The following is a 17,965-nucleotide window of genomic DNA, read 5'->3' as shown; positions in this document are numbered from 1 at the left end:
ATGCTAAAATTTGATCTGGTAGCTGTGGTTTGTTCAGATTGTACTGGGCTTGGATTCAGAGGTCCCATCTAATTTGTTGGCTCATTATTGTTGTTGCTCAAAAGTTATTACTGTTCATAGTTGCAGCTCAGTTGTAAATGCAAATTTGTGAATCTATGACGCATGTCTGTATACGATTTAATGTCAATGTCATTTTATTGATGTTAAATAATTGTTTCAGATCATAGTATACTAGAGAAGGTGTTAGCTTGTTTCCTGCTGGATCTAAATTCTAATAGACATTCCTTGTAACTCTGTTTCCTTTATTGAATCTGGTTACAGGAAAGTACGTGTATTGCTTAATTTACCTCTAAAAGATCTTTGATTTCATACAGATCTGCCTGCCCTGAGAATACGATCCTAGGTGACATTAACTAAGCTTGCGAGAATTTGTAACTTTGTCTGAAAACATCTACTTAATGAATCTTGAGCCTGGATTTTGATCTGCTTGCACAATTTCAACATTGCAGTTTGTTATTTCTCGTGAAAATCCTTGCCACTCTACTCTGATTCTCATTTACTAGTGTTAAGATCATAATTGGTCGTTGCTTCGAGAATTTACGAAACTATGCTGTTTTATGTTATCGATTGAATCATTGCCAGAGGCTGCTGTTTTATATGGTGGGTAGAAATCAGTACGTCATTTGTCGGTTCAATTCTGATATGATCAAGTCAAGTTTGGAACCACATTACTAATGATGACCCGTGAATAACATACAAAATTAACGTGTGATGACATGTAGAAGATTTGAGAAAAATTAATCTAATTCTGATACATCAAAATAGACAAGAAATCTCTAAACCTTTAGGACTTTGATGGCTTTAAGCTGGATCGGGGACTTGGGAGGAAGCGTGATCAATTTGAAGAAAGCGCCCAAGTCGAACGCCATTCCTGCGTGAAAAAGATTAAAAAATTTCGAACTGCTACCAGTAGGAAAAAAAAATGTCACAATCAATAATTGAAATGTCTTTCATGACATTTTTTACCATTCCGACGGCAAAGTAAAACCGGCATAGTAGTAAACTCGATGATTTTATCGTGCATCATCACATGTGTCACACGCGTGTATTGCGCGCTAGAAGAGTCAATGCCAGTCGTTGGATATTTCTGGCGGCATCTGAAGTATCCCGTGTAATGCGATGCTGCCGACATTACTCGTTGAGTGCGAGCTTCTTTGTTTGCAAAAATTTAAAAATAGATTTAATTAATTAAAATAATTTCCAACTATTTTGAAGAGATTTTATAAATCCTAATTAAATTATTTTAATAAAATATATAAAAATATATTTAAAATTTTTAAAAAATCAATAAATTTTATTAATTGATATTCTTAATTTTTTACAGTTTTAAATTTTATTTAAAAATTTAAAAAAATCTAAAAATTAAATTTATTTTTTTGATATTTTTTATTTATTTATTTTTACTATTTTAATGTTTAATTGATGTTCTTATTTTTTACTATTTTAAATAAATATTATTTAAATTAATAACTAATTAAATGAATAAATAGTTAATTTATATAATTATTATATATAAAATAACATCTTTATATTAATTAATATAATTATGATTATTTAATCTGGAGAACCAATGCTTCATCTGATTCATGATACTCCTTTTAGTACTAGTAAGATAACATAATATATTAATTTTAATTCGAGTTATTTGTAAATCAATTTTCTTTAAAGAAAACTATAATTAATTATTTTTTTAATAATATTAAGTTATTCAATAATGGACAACTTATATAAAATTAATATACAACTTATTTTTAAATTATACACCATAAACATATTTATCTAATAATTACTATATATAAATAAAAAATATCAAAATCATATCGACATGACACGATACGATACCGAAATAATATCGTTCCGATCTGAAATCGAAATCTCGACATGTGTCAAGATTTTAAACCTTGGTCACGATATATGAGAATGCTGAAGAAGAAATGTGTCGTTACATATAGATGCAGGGCTCAAATTGACATCGATCAACTGCTACTTGCAAGTACCTTTCCCCTCACTGTTACCTCTAGTCTACTTACTATTAGTGTTAGCTCTAAGTGTCAATCATCATGAGATGATTGATATGAAACTATTATATCATATTCTCAATAAAAGACAACATTTTGTATTTATTATATTTACTTTAAATCTATACAAATTTGAATAAATATAACAATACCTTATAGTGGTAGGTTATATTCTATATCATATCAATTAGTTGAATTGATTATGAGATACTATAAATATATAAAATTTTCAATTATTCTTAGTCAAGTATTAATATACAAGGACAATATTAATGCATTGAGACTAGCATGTTGTTGGGGTTGCAAGGTTATAAATATAGTCCCACATTAAAAACATATGGGAAAGATCATGAGTTTATAAGAAAAAGATATTTCCATTGGCATGAGACATTTTGGGTAGAGCCCAAGAATAAAATCATGAGGGCTTAGGCCGAAAGTGGATAATATCATATTATTATGAAGATATTTGAATTTTTTCGATCCTTCAATTGGTATTAGAGCGAGGCTGCTCTTCACCGGACTAACCGCCAGAAGAAGCACGAGCCAAAGCCATGATCCAAGATCGAATCATGTGGGTGAAATGTTGAATAAAATAGGGGAAGCCTTGAGTAGGTTAGTGACCCGATGCTCAAGGGGAGGCCCTAAGCAAGTCAAGAGTGGCCCGATGCTCAAGGGGAGGCCCTGAGCAGGTCAAGAGTGACCCGATACTTGAGGAGAACCCTGTGGTCCTTTGTTTGAAAGAGGGATTGTTGGGGTTGCAAGGTTATAAACATAGTCCCACATTGAAAATACATGGGAAAGATCATACGTTTATAAGAAAAAGATATCTCCATTGGTATGAGACCTTTTGGATAGAGCCCAAGAATAAAACCATGAGGGTTTAGGTCCAAAGTGGATAATATCATACCATTGTGGAGATATCTAAATTCTTTTTGAATATAGAGCTTATTTGGTTAAGTCTACTTAGAGATCAAGAAATACATAGATTGATAAGATGATAATACAATTTATGCCTCATAAATTAATCTAGATATCATGGACAAAAGGACTAAATTACACAATAAAATAGGATATATTAGGTTGGATCTATGACATTCTTTTCACTTGAAAAGTCATGATGCATTACTAGATGTCACTCATTGCTTGTTGTAGGATTGAGACGCGCTAGAAGGAGGGGGGATGGTAAATAGCGCTCGTGGCTTCTTCATGTCTGTTTAAAAACAATTGGAGTAAAGCATACTGGAATAAAGGAAAAATCAAAACAAGCAATCACTAACACTTTGATATACTTGGTTCGGAGTCTGTGACGACTCCTATTCCAAGGCCCGCGATCATCGATCACTTTCATTGGGCAATCACTGTCAATCCAAATAAGTTACAAAAGTAATTACAATTGTGTATAAGTAACTTGAACAATTAAAGAAAATACTGCCAACTAAGAAGAAGAAATCTTCAGCGTAGTTATCGTTGGATTAGCTTTCGGGTATCGTAGAGGTGTTTTCTGAGTAGCACGCAGAAGTAGAAGATGTTCGAAATGTTGTTTTCTAGCTGCTGGTCGAAACCTTCTTTTATAGCCCACTCCGGGCACCTGAAACCTCCCCAGGGCGGCCTAACAAGGCTGACGTGGCGTACTCTCGTCAAAACTCGATCCGGCAGAAGTTATACACCTTCGGGCGCCCGGACTACCCTCGGGCACCTGGACTGTGACGTAGGTCCGCTAATCACCGCTCATTGTGAAGATTGAGTTTTAGTCATCCGAGCGCTTAGAGAAACTCCAGGTGCCTGGACCACGAGGGCGCCTGGCCAGGCACCCTACCTGTCGACAAAGCCAGCCCGAGAGCCCGAACCAACTTTGGGTGCCCGAACTCCGAGCGCCTAGACCACCATTTTTACAACTTTATCTTCCTGTAAAATAAGGTGAATAATATGTAAAGAATGATAAGATCTGACAGCCTTAGGACTGTCCGGTTCTGACTTTAAGTTTCACTGAAACTCTAGGTCGGACCAACACTTACTGTTCCCTCTTTGGGGAACACGTCCTCACATATTTCTCTTAGGAGAAATTACCTTTTGCCAGACCGGTCCTCCAAATCATCTGTACCCAGTCTTCCACCTGGAGTCCACAATCCCCATAATTTTCGCCTAGAGTCCTCAACTCTAGGATTTCACCCAAAGTCCTTGACCCGTCAAGATTTCACCCAGTCCCCGAACCAGGACTTCGTTGCCTAACCACAACTAGGACTTTTCACCTGCTTAACCGTAGCTAGGACTTTCCTTTACCTAAGATCACTTAGGACTTTCTTGCACACTTAGTTCAACTTATCAGAAAATAAGAAAAACTTAACTTTAAACCCCCTTGCCATTATCAAAATACAAGTTCGATCGTCTGGTGCTCTCTGCACCAACACTTGTGTCTTTAAAATATTGAGAAATTTCTACAAAAGATTAAGAAAAGATTTGATATCTTTCTTTATTTGTAGATTGAAAGGAGATTTTAATTTTAGAGAAAACTTTCCTTTTTGAAAATCATCCACATGTTTAAAAGAAAGATTTTAATTTATAAAATTTCCTTTCCCACCATGAAGGGAAAAAATTATTAGAGAAATTTCTTATAAATTTTCGGAAACAAATTAGGAAGTTTTAATTCTTGTGTGAATTAAACTTTCCTTGTTTGGAGCTTATAGGTGGCCGGTCATGTTAATAATGAAAAGGAAATTGTTTTTTAATTAAATAAATTTTATTTTTCATGGAAAAAGAATTAAGGAAGTTTTTTATTTAAATTTCCTTATTTGCTAAGACCAAGAATTATAAAAGAGGGGGTAGAGGTGTCTTCAAAATAGACGACTCTATTCTATTTCTTCCTTTCTTTTCCTCCTTGGTGGTGGCCGGCCCTATTGCTTTTCCCTCTTCTTTTTCTTTCTTCTTCATTGGCCGAACCTCATCATCTCTTAGAGCTTGAAGGTGGCCGGGTTCTAGCTTGGAGAAGAAGGAGAGAAAGGAAGCATCCTTTTGGAGCTTGGTGGTGGTGGCCGAACCTCATCTATTCTTGGAGTACTTGTGGTGGCCGAACCTTGCAAGGAGAAGAAGGCTTTGGGTGGTTCTCATCTCGGTAGATCGTTGCCCACACAACGTCCGGGATAAGAAGAAGAATACGGTAGAAGATCAAGAGGTCATTGCATATAAAGGAAGATATAACTAGTAATTATTTTCCACATCATACTAGTTTTTCTTTTGTATGAATTCCAAACACAAGAGGCATTATATTCTAGTTTTTTGAATTATAATTCGAGTTTGTGTTTTTCTTTATTTTTTGGATTTGTGATTCGATTGTTCTTTTCGGTTAAACCTAATGTTATTTTAGGAAATTAAATATTGAATTTCTATTAAAGGCTTTGTCGAGGCAGTGGTGATGATCCCATACCCAAGAAGGCCTAGTGCCTCGCCATGTTTGACCTGGGAGCCGATTTTAGAAATAAATATTTAATCAACTTTATAACATAGGCGGGTTTGGATCAATAGTGTTAAGTTCCGCTTGTGATCCAAATCTAAACCATTAAGAACAGATAAGTTAAATTTGGAATCAATAATGTTAAGTTCCGTTTGCGATTCCTAATTTAATTTCTAAAGAACACAATAGGTTGTTTAGGAAAGGTTCGACACTTGTATAAAATTTTTGTACAGTGGAACCGGTACGATCTTCCTAGGACCAACCAACAACACTTGTGTCTTTAAAATATGATTTTAGGGTCACTGCCAATGCTATGAGAACCTATTGGGTCACACAGAGAGAGCACATCAATTTCAAAGTTTGTTTTATTTTAGTATGACTAAAATAAAGTGGGCCTAAGTTTTAAGTCTGAAATTAGTTTCGATATTAAACTTGTTAGATTAATAAGTTAATCTAATAGGATCTTACTATATTACTGGGCTAATCTAATTAGATTTTAAACTTTTGGATTAATGATTAATCCAATATTCGTTTGGGTTTTTCAAACAAACCCAAACAAATGGAGCTCACGTTATTAGATAATGTCTTAGTACATAAAACTTGACCACATTTTACAAGTCTTATTAGATAAGACTTGATGATTGCATGAGTTAAAAACACATCTTATCTGATAAGATCATGATAACCCTAAAAGTTAGGGTTTAATCTCAACTCATATATATACATGGTAGCTAGCACTGCATGTACAAAATCGTGATACTCCAATTATGCTCATGAAACAGGCGATAACTGTGCTCATGTGGATACTAAAGAAGCATGAACACTTTAATCGTGCTTAGATCGGCTTAACTCTCTAGATTCACAAGGGTTCTTCACATCTAGAATTATCTTTCCGCAACAAATTAGAATTCATATGGATCTCTGGTGAATTTCTTTTTCCATTATATTCTACTGTTTGATTTTGCTTTAGAACCCAACACTTACCTTTATCCCCATCACAACGTAATGCACCACGTCGCGTTTAGCTAATTTTTTCGATCTGGGCGCCCGGAAGGGTTCCGGGCGCCTGGGCCAAGTCTGAGTGCCCCGGACAGGTCCAGGTGCCCCGGACCGAAAAATTAACTTTTTGTTGATTTTTGATCCCAGTCTTCTGCTCTGTTTCCGCTCGCATTGGTCTAGGTCTTCCGCTCCAACTCCGCTTGTTTCGGTGATCTCGGCCATCCGGAATAGGGTTTGCCCGAACTCAATTTCTGGCCTTCTCGAGTAATCTTCTACTCCTGCTTTTCATCTCTTGGAAATGTTGAGCGCCTCCTACTCGTCCGCCAACGTGTTCTTTCACAGCACCTCGTCCCTCAGACGCACCAAGCCCGTCGGCTCTCTTCCATGCCCTCCTTCTCGCTAGCTGCGTCTTTTGCTTAACTTCTTGTGCTCCTAAATTCCTGCACACTTAGACACAGGGGTTAAATACCAACAGGACCTAACCTGACTTGGTTGATTACATCAAAACTACCTTGGGATACTTACAATATCTTTCTTTTTGATGTGAGCAAACCCAAGTTATGTTAGGGTAAACTATAAACAAATAACAGTTATAATTTTTTACAAGAAAAAAAATTTACAAGTACAAAAAAAATTGTACTAAGTACCCTCCCCCTAAACTTAATCTTTACTACTCCCCCTTTTGTTTACATTAAAAATGGGATACTTTTAAAATAACTTTGGAAAAAGCTAAATTTAAAGTCTAAGAGAAAACAAAAAATATGAAAGGTTAAGTTTCAAAAACTTTGATTTTAAAAACTCCTTTAATTGTTAAAAAATTTAAGAAGGGTTGAACAGAAAAAATTTCACAAAAAATTAAATTTTAGACAAAAATAAAAAATTTACATTTTGATAACTAGTTCATAGAAAATTTTCTAATGGAAAAAAATTTCAAAAAATTATTTAGATTAAAGTTTCACAAAAAAATAACTTAAATAAATTTTAATCATCAGACTTTTTCTAACATAAATTGTGACAAGCAATTTAAAGTATTAGTTAAATGCTTAACAGTAAGTTAATTAAATATTTATTTTAATAATTGACTTCTAGGCTGTGGCGAGACACTAGGCCTTCTTGGTTATTGGAACAACAAACACTTTCTAGACAAAGTCTTTTAAAGAAATTAAATATTTAATTTTCTTTCTGAAGACCCTTAGTTCAAAAAATAATCAATCTAAATATGATTTTGGAATTCAAAATAGATTCCTTCCTACAGGATTAATCAGGAATTTTTTAGGAATATATTTTTATGATATTTTCCTAATTTGACTCTTATGATATTTAAGATACCAGTTAAGTCCTGAAAATTTTCTAAAATTAGAAGGAATAAAAGTTAAGCATGCACAACTTTTCAAATTTACTATTTCATTTTTCAATTTTTCATTTTCTTTTTTTATTTTGTCGAAATCTTCTAATCGACAAGAACCAACTAAGGTTGATTTTAACTCCTTATTTTCTTTTCTCTAACTTACAATAATTTTTTGATAATTGATCCTGTCCGAACCAAGAGTCAGCGGACGCTGGGCACGTGGCGCTCTCTGCTGGATCCTCGAGTGCTCCGGCGAACCTGCAACAAAACCGAGCCGGGAGGGGTGCCCCGGCGACGGTCCTCCGACGCTCAAGTCAGGTAAGTGGTGGAGAGAGTGGCTGCCAAATTTGTATTATGCGTACCTTTGGCGAAGTAATAACCTCTTTATATAGGACGAAGAAGGAACTGATGCACGCCCACCGAGGTGCGTACGTGTCAGCAACCCATACCACGGTATGCACTTGTCAGAGAGCTTACCTGACACCATGCTGCCACAGTCCGAGCATGTTCTTTGATGGGACGGCAGGACCACCCGTTGTCAGACTAGAAGTATGACACAGCCATACGACTTGACGGCTGTCAGAAGATGTCCCCGTCTTTTACCCACCGTCTGACTGGGGTGCCCGGCCCGCCGGGCGGGCGATGAACGTCGTCCGGACGGCCTTGATTCTTTGCGCCGTCCGGGCGGCACCTCCTTCCGCTCGGTCATTACGCACTGCTTTATTTGAGCGTCGGACCCCTGGTCCCTACCAGGGTGCCTTTTACTATCAGATTTCCCTTTCTTCTGAGTCCGGTCGGCTCGCCCTTTTCCGGCGAGCCACTGGACCCTTTGACCTCCCCTCAGCGTTGACTCCTTATGGGGTTCCGGATTTTTACCGCCGGATCACTTGCCTTCCTCTCGAGTCTAGTCGAAGGAGGCAAAGTCCGACTGACTGGACTGCCGATCTGTCGAACAATGATCATTGCCTTAGGCCGCTCGGCCAGGCATAAAGATGCTCATCCGTGCGGCGATATCTGTCTGTCCGGCGATACTTTGTCCATGCCTTGTATTTTCTGGGAATCGATGTCCGTTGTTCTCCCACACTACCCATCACGTGCTCTGCGCACGGTAAGGGGAGCTCATTAAATGCGGCTAGTAACCGGCTGACACGTGGCGACCGTGCATTTGTCAGAGTATGGCGGTTGCGTCACTTCCGATGGGACAGCCGCCGTTTGAAACGGACGATCCGATGACAACCTCGATATCGACGACCTGGATCGGACGGTGGAGATCGTTTCCGGGCGGCGATATAAGACTTCGTTTCCGCCGCATTTCGTCTTCTTCGTTTCCAGACTCCCGTCATTCCCCCTCTCGCCGGCGACTTTGTTCTCAGACTTTCCGACGATCACACGGCTTCTTCCGGTCATCTTTCCCGCCTGTAAGAGCCTTTTTCTCGCTTCAGACGCATTCTTCTTTCTGTTAATCATCCTTTTCAGCCGGTTTTCTTCCATTGCTTGAACCATCCTCTTCTATCCCGCATTCTGGCCTTTCGATCATGACCAGTACCTCGCAGTCAACCAGCGGTGCTCCGGGTCTTTGGTACTCGAACATGGAAAGTCGGTTCGACGAGGAAGACGCCATGCGCCTCACTCGAGCATATGACCTACCGACCGACCACGAAATAGTGTTAGCCACGCCTTCCGATCGGCCTAACGATCCTCCGCCCGGCACTGTTGTCTTCTTCAGGGATCAATTCCTGGCCGGACTACGTTTTCCTCCTCACAAGTTTTTCTTAGAAGTTTGCAACTATTTCCGCATTCCGCTCGGCCAAGTAGTTCCTAATTCTATTAGGTTGCTGAGCGGAGTGGTAGTTTTGTTCAAACTGAACGGCATTCCCTTAACCCCAAAAGTCTTCCACTACTTCTACTATCCCAAGCAAGCCGAGTGGGGCACCTTTGTTTTCCAATCTAGGATAGGCTTCGTCCTTTTCGATAATATGCCGAGCTCCAACAAACACTGGAAGGAGTATTTTTCTATATCGCTTGAGCGGCCCACTTTCCGCACCAAGTGGCAGATGGCGCAAACGGAGCTCGGCAAGTTTAGAGGTGACGCGGATCTCCATGCATCCGAACAGCTAGTCGGTCACGCTACCACATTGACAAGATGCTTCTCCCAGGAGTAATGTATATTCGGCTTGTCTTCTACACCGGCCGATCGCCTTGTAGCATGAGTAAGCTTCCTATCTTCCCTTTATTTTGTTCTAAGCGGTTTATTCTCCGCTTACTGAGGTCATGTGGCGGGCGAGCCGAGAAGCTCAAACTGAAGGCCGCTCGGATTGAGACGGTGACGAGCCAGGAGGCCGCCGAACGGGGCATTGCTCCGGCTGATCCGGCCGGCGAAGAAGGTGAGGGGACGCCAACGGTCCTAGAAGCCCCGGACGCCCCTGCCCCTCCTGATGAGGCCACGGGCAATATAGAACCTGCGAGTGAAGCTGAAGTGGAGGGCCGTTCGGCCGATGATGTGCCGCTGCGCGCTCGGAAATGCCGGCGACCGGAATCCGCACCTGCCTCTACACTTGATGAGCCGGAACAGTTTCTCTCGAGAGTACCCCGACCCCTCAGGCTTCTCCGAGGGCCAGCTTGGAAGTGCCGCCGTCCAGCCCTTCGAGGACTCGACGACGTCTCAAGCGTTTAGGCGAGCTACCCACCTCTTCTGCTGGCGGGCCATCTCAGAGCGGGCCGAGCGGCCAGAATTTACTTAAAACCGTTCTGCGCCTCCCCTCGGAGGCGTACATGGCTGCCGCCGATCGGCCGGTGTTTCCTGAGCAGATGATTACCCTAACGGGCCCTCTCGCACAAGCTTGGATAGATGCTCGGAGTCGGATAGCTAAGTTGACTCCCGGGCAGCTCGGCGACAGCAACCTTCAATCAGCCACCGGGGTATAGCCCTTCCCCCTCTTCTCTCTCTTATTTGAAGTTTTTACCCTGTTCGTGTTTGCTAGCAGAACTGGGTGGAGCAGATCGCCATTAGCGATCGGTTGGCCGAGCTGGAGGAGGAACTGAAGAAACAAAAAACAGCGGGGGACGTCAGGCAGTCGACGGCCGCTCTGGAGAAGGCCAAGAAATCGCTAGAAGCCGAACGGAAACGAGCCTCTGATCTGGCGAGCAAGGTCGTTCGGCTTGAAACAATGATTAAGCAGCGGGACAAGGAGATCCAGACGGCGACCACTCGGAAGCAACAGGCCATCAACGATATGGACCACATGAAGGTGGAGATCCGGGGGCTGGAGCAACGCATCAAGGACCTGGATGCTCTGCTGGCCACCGAAAAAGAGAGCCGCTCGGCTGATCTCCAAAGATTCGATGGAGACTTGAAGGATCTCCAAGCTGCTAGCGACGCTGCCCATGCCGCGCTCAAGGAGTATCAAGAGGGGGAGTCGGCCCGCTCGGACGAAGTGAGGAAGGCGTTCCTCCGCTCGGAAGGCTTCGGAGAGAAGTTTACCGACAAGATATCCCTCACGTTCGAGGAGGCCATCAAGGCGGCGGTGGGCTATCTGAAGACCAAAGGTCACCTGTCTGCCGAGCTGACTATCCCCCCCGAGGATCTGGCGAGCGTGATGGACGCCATCCCCGACGCTCTTTTTGATTTCGATGTGTGAGGAGCGTTTCTGTAAACTTTTTTGAATTCCCGCCGTTCGGCCCCGCTTATCTATGTAATGACTTTTTCGGCTTGCATATTAGAAAATCTTCTGCTCCTTTCTATTTTAGCAAGAAATTTTTCCCTCGTCCCAACTTTAAGTGTCTCTCGATATTTATTGTCGGAGCTCGACGGATCGGATATTTATAGCCGGTCGGCGCGGCTCTCGATTTTTAACGACGGGGCTCGTCGGTTTGTCCACTCGGATTATTTATAGACGCCGGCTCATCTCTCGATATTTATCGTCGGAGCTCGACGGCGCGGATATTTATAGCCGGTCGGCGCGGCTCTCGATTTTTAACGACGGGGCTCGTCGGTTCGTCCGCTCGGAATATTTATAGACGCCGGCTCGTCTCTCGATATTTATCGTCGGAGCTCGACGGCGCGGATATTTATAGCCGGTCGGCGCGGCTCTCGATTTTTAACGACGGGGCTCGTCGGTTTGTCCGCTCGGAATATTTATAGACGCCGGCTCGTCTCTCGATATTTATCGTCGGAGCTCGACGGCGCAGATATTTATAGCCGGTCGGCGCGGCTCTCGATTTTTAACGACGGGGCTCGTCGGTTTGTCCGCTCGGAATATTTATAGACGCCGGCTCGTCTCTCGATATTTATCGTCGGAACTCGACGGCGGGGATATTTATAGCCGGTCGGCGCGACTCTCGATTTTTAACGACGGGGCTCGTCGGTTCGCGGCTTCCGTTTTTAGAGCGCTTGGCGCCAATTTGATCCGTATACCTCCGGCCGAGCGGCTCGGGGCCTTCGTTGTCGAGCGCTTGGCTCGGAAAACCATATACCCAGCCGACCGGCTCAGGCCTTCACATCGAGCGCTTGGCTCGTAAATAATCCTCCCCGAGGTAGTCTCGGCTAAAATGTACCTGGCCGAGCGGCTCAGGCCTTCGCTCCAGGCAATAACGAACGCTGCCTATATTCTATACGCAGCCCGGCCGAACGGCCTGGGGTCTTCGGGTTCGAGCTCCCGGCTCGGATATAAACCTCCCGGCTGATCGGCTCGGGGGCCTTCGGGTCACGATGATAATGCCTTATATTCGCTCTTTTGGCTTTTCATCTCTGCATTTCAAGTATTTAGTCGAAAAATGAAATACACAGGGTGATTCAGTGATACACCTTTCACCCCGCCGTTAAGGCTGGAGGTGGTTCGCTCCACGGCCTATCTAGCTGCCGTCCGTCCTCGTCCTCCGGATAATACGCGGCGGAGCTTTCGATGATTTTGAAAGGGCCCGCCCATGGAGCTTCAAGCTTGCCGGCGTCGCCGAAGCTTGACTTTCTTCGGACAAGATCGCCGACTTGGAACGATCACGGGAATTACTGCCGGTTGTAGTTTTGCTTCATCCACTGACGGTATGCCAAACGGACGCCTTTGCCCTCTCCTCTTCTACCAAGTCCACTCCATGTTTCTTCGTTCGGCGTTGTCATCATCATAGCTCGGATCCGGGCAACGCCGACTTCGACCGGTATGACAACCTCACCGCCATATACCAAATGGAACGGTGTGACTCCCATCCCTTCTTTTGGCGTCGTTCGGATGGCCCACAAGACGCTCGGCACTTCATCCGGACAACTCCTCCCAAATGGTCGAGCCGAGCGCAGAATACGAAGAATTTCCCGATTGACTGCCGTTACTCTGAGGATAGGCCACGGACGTGAAATGTTGCTCAATGCCGTAGCTTTTGCACCAATCCTCTAACATCTTCCCTGTGAACTGCCGCCCGTTGTCGGACACTAGTCGGCGAGGGATGCCGAACCGACAAATGATGTGTTGCCAAATGAATTTTTTAACCATTTGTTCAGTGATCTTTGCCAGCGGCTCGGCCTCCACCCACTTGGAGAAATAGTCCACCGCCACTAGTAAAAATTTCCTCTGCCCGGTCGCCATCGGAAATGGACCCACAATATCCATTCCCCATTGATCGAACGGACATGAGATGGTTGATGCCCTCATCTCCTCTGCTGGTCGGTGGGAGAAGTTGTGATACTTCTGGCATGAAAGGCATGTAGATACTGTCCGAGCGGCATCTGTTTGTAAAGTTGTCCAAAAGTATCCGGCCAAGAGGATCTTCTTGGCCAATGAGCGCCCGCCCGGATGACCCCCGCATGACCCTTGATGTACTTCCTGGAGGATGTAAGCTGAGTCCTCCGAGCTTACACATTTCAGCAAAGGGCGCGAGAAAGCTTTCTTGTAAAGCTGATCTCCGATGAGTGTAAACCGACCGGCTCTTCTTCTGAGGAGCCGGGCTGCATATTCATCGGATGGTGTGGTGCCCGAACTGAGGAATTCTATAATAGGTGTCCTCCAATCACTTGGAAACGCGAGGCCTTGCATCCGGTCGACATGCGCCACCAGCAGCGTTTTTTCAATTGGTTGCTGAATGGCGACCGGCGTTATTGAGCTCGCGAGTTTGGCTAACTCATCGGCCGCCTGGTTCTCCGTTCGTGGGATCTTCTGAATAAGCACCTCTCGGAAAGTAGCTTTGAGTTTTTCAAAGGCCTCAGCGTAAAGTTTGAGCCGAACACAGTTGATTTCAAAGGTGCCGAAAAGTTGCTGAGCGGCCAACTGTGAATCAGAATAGAGTGTCACCCGACCTGCTCCCACATGCCGTGCTGCCTGCAATCCGGCTATGAGGGCCTCATACTCTGCTTCATTGTTAGTAGCTTTGTAATCTAGCCGGACGGATAGGTGCATCTTTTCTTCCTGAGGTGAGAGTAGTAATATTCCGATCCCACTCCCGAGCCGAGTGGAGGATCCATCCACATATATTTTCCACGTAGCTTCCGACTCTGGCCTTTGCACTTCGGTCACAAAATCAGCCAAGGATTGGGCTTTAATCGCCGAGCGGGGCTGATATTGGATGTCAAATTCACTTAATTCTGTCGTCCACTTGATAAGCCGTCCGGACGCTTCTGGATTCAACAGCACTCTTCCGAGTGGACTGTTCGTCCGGACAATAATGGTGAGCCGAGCGGCTAGAACCAAAGCAAAGGCCAACTTCTCGAGCCCAGTGTAACGAGATTCAGCATCTTTTAAAATGTGGCTTAGAAAATACACAGGCTGTTCTTCGCCGTTCGCCCTCACAAGTGCCGAGCCTACAGCATGCTCAGTTGACGACAGATACATATAAAGTGACTCACCCCCGACCGGCTTGGCTAACACTGGTAGAGAATTAAGATATGTCTTCAACTCTTCAAATGCTCGGTCACATTCTTCATCCCACTGGAACTTAGTGGCCTTGCGCAGGATCTTGAAGAATGGCAGGCTCCGGTCGGCGATTCTGGAGATGAATCTGGATAAAGCTGTTATCCGACCGGTCAACCTTTGCACTTCTCTTGTATTTCTTGGGGGCGGCATGTCTTGCAGTGCTTTAACCTTCTTGGATTTGCTTCGATTCCCCGTTCGGTCACTATGTATCCCAAGAAACGTCCTTTGGCTCCGAACAGGCACTTTTGGGGATTTAGCTTGACTCCATATTTGCGCGTTCGGAAGGTTTCTTCCATATCCTTGAAAAGATCGGCGCTCGGACGGATTTGATAAGTATGTCGTCCACATAAACTTCCAGATTTCCGATCTGCTCCTTGAACACCTTGTTCATCAAGCGTTGATAAGTGGCCGGCATTCTTCAATCCGAGCGGCATCACATTGTAGCAATATGTGCCGTTGGCCGTTACTTGATCTTCCGGGCGAGCGACACTTGATGATATCCTTGGTAGGCGTCAAGCATGCAAATTAATTCGCAGCCGGCCGTAGAGTCCATCAGGGCAGAGGATAAAATCCTTGGGGCATGCCTTGTTTAAATCTCGAAAGTCGATCAGGACCCTCCACTTGCCGCCGGCTTGGAGACCAAAACTCGTTGGCCGGCTCGGGGCGCACCTCGCGTATGTGGCGGCCTTGAGTTTTCCACCTCCGGGATAATGGCATTACGCTCGTAAAGTCCCTTTTCTCCGCTTCACCGGCGGCGTCCGGTCGGGCATGCAATTCATCTTGCGCTAGGCTTGGCAAAATTCGGGTAACTCATGTGTCGACCAGGCGAAGACATCATGATTTCGTTGGAGGCATTGAATCGGCTTCTCCTTTTTCTTCCCGATCGAGGCGATAAAAGTCGTGGCCTCCGATCGGGTCGGATGGATCTGGACTTCCTCCTTTTCATCATAAATTAAAGCGGGAGGTTTCTCGGTTATGGCGTGTACCTCAATTCGGGGCGCCTTGCGGAACAAGCTTCGCTCGGATCATCTCTATATAGCACCGCCGAGTTGCTACTGATCTCCCGCACTTCTCCTACTTTGTCCTCCACGGGAAACTTTATCTTCCGGTGGAAGGTTGAGACAACCGCTCGGAATTCGCCGGTCGTCGTCCCAAAATGGCGTTGTAGGATGAGGAGAGTCGACCACCACGAAGTTTATTGTCTGGTCCTCTGGCGGCTCTTCTCCGTGAGGTGGCGGGATTTGTCCGACCGGTGAACCGTTGCCGTAAACCCGTAGGCGGGGTCGTCATGGCGGCGGCTCGGCTCGATCAATTTGCGCTGATCGAGCGCCTTCTTGAATATGATGTTGACCGAGCTCCTGTGTCAACAAATATGCGGTGAATGGTGTAATTTGCTATTACCGCTTTAATGAGCAGGGCGTCGTGGGGCACTTCTACTCCTTCTAAGTCCCCGGGTCCGAAAGTGATTTCCGGTCCACTTGCCGCTCTTGGCTGCAACCGACCGCGTGATCTGCAGTCGCCTAGCCTACGGCTCGGTTGGAGTCTCCTCCGGTCGGCCCAACAACTGATCTCGCCCCGGGAAGTATTGCTCCTATTTTCCTCCTCCCGGCGGACGGTCGTGACCGTTCTCTGGGCGCGGCGATTCTCCCGCCTCGGAGATCGGTGCCGATCGGGTGTCTGCGATGTCGCCCCTCGGTGCGGGTCCGGTCGACTTCATGAGTCCTCGTCTCACTGTCGATGAGAGGCGGCCGTCGTCCGGCTTTCCTGGGAGCAGGATTGGACACCAAGGGAAGGCTTGGCAATCCCTCGTGTTGTGCGTATCCGTCCGGTGGAAGGTGCAGAACATAGGGTCCACCTCTTCTTTGGCTTGGGCGGCGGCCACTTCTTATGCGTGCGATCGGGCGTGAGGGATCGAATTGCTTGACCTCGGTCCCTGGTGGGCTGGCGGCGTCTTTTTCCGCTTCGGCATGAGCAGTGCGGCGCTCGGCTGGAGTTTCCTTTTTCCGAGCGGCTTGCGCTTCTTCCACATTTATATATTCGTTGGCCCGATGTAGCATGTGATCATAATCTCGGGGCGGCCTTGGATGAGCGACCGGAAGAAGTCCCCATCCACAAGGCCTTGCGTGAAGGCATTCATCATCGTCTCCGATGTGGCCGTGGGGATATCCATCGCCACTTGGTTGAATCGCTGAATATAACCTCGAAGCGATTCTCTCGGCTCTTGCTTGATGGCGAATAAGCTGACACTTGTCTTTTGATAACGCCGACTACTGGCGAAGTGGTGGAGGAAGGCCGTTCGGAATTCCTTGAAGCTTGTGATGGATCCGTCCGGCAACCTCCGAAACCACCGTTGAGCCGATCCCGAGAGGGTGGTAAGGAAGACTCTACACTTTACTCCATCTGTGTACTGATGGAGCGTGGCTGTATTATCGAACTTACCCAGATGATCATCCGGGTCTGTTGTTCCATTGTATTCGCCGATCGTCGGAGGCACGTAGTGCTTGGGCAGAGGGTCTCGTAGGATAGCCTCCGAAAATTGGCGATTGATCCGCTCGGGGGAGGAGTCCGCTCGGGGAGCTTTCCCCTTCCTGTCATCCCGCCTTGGCATTTCATCTGAGGAAGATCCCCTATCTCTTCGAGCTGGTATGGCTTCAGGGGTGCGAAATAAGGCCCGATGGAATGCGACGGTGGCTGGAGGTGCTTCCGCTCGGCCACCAGACGCAGATGTTGCTTGTTGCTCCGCCCGCTCGGCGGATGCTTTTTGTTTTTGCTCCATGAGTTTGGCGGCCCTCATCTCGACCAGAGTGTCGAGTTCTTCTGTTGAAAGCGCCACCGTGTGTTGTCGTCCAGCCTCGTCCATTGTTCTTGTTCGAATGCAGGAGCGTTCCCACAGACGGCGCCAAATTGATCCTGTCCGAACCAAGAGTCAGCGGACGCTGGGCACGTGGCGCTCTCTGCTGGATCCTCGAGTGCTCCGGCGAACCTGCAACAAAACCGAGCCGGGAGGGGTGCCCCGGCGACGGTCCTCCGACGCTCAAGTCAGGTAAGTGGTGGAGAGAGTGGCTGCCAAATTTGTATTATGCGTACCTTTGGCGAAGTAATAACCTCTTTATATAGGACGGAGAAGGAACTGATGCACGCCCACCGAGGTGCGTACGTGTCAGCAACCCATACCACGGTATGCACTTGTCAGAGAGCT

This window comes from Zingiber officinale, chromosome 6A, assembly GCF_018446385.1.
Source record: "Zingiber officinale cultivar Zhangliang chromosome 6A, Zo_v1.1, whole genome shotgun sequence".
Classification (NCBI taxonomy): Eukaryota; Viridiplantae; Streptophyta; class Magnoliopsida; order Zingiberales; family Zingiberaceae; genus Zingiber; species Zingiber officinale.
Note: the sequence above shows the minus strand (reverse complement) of the source record.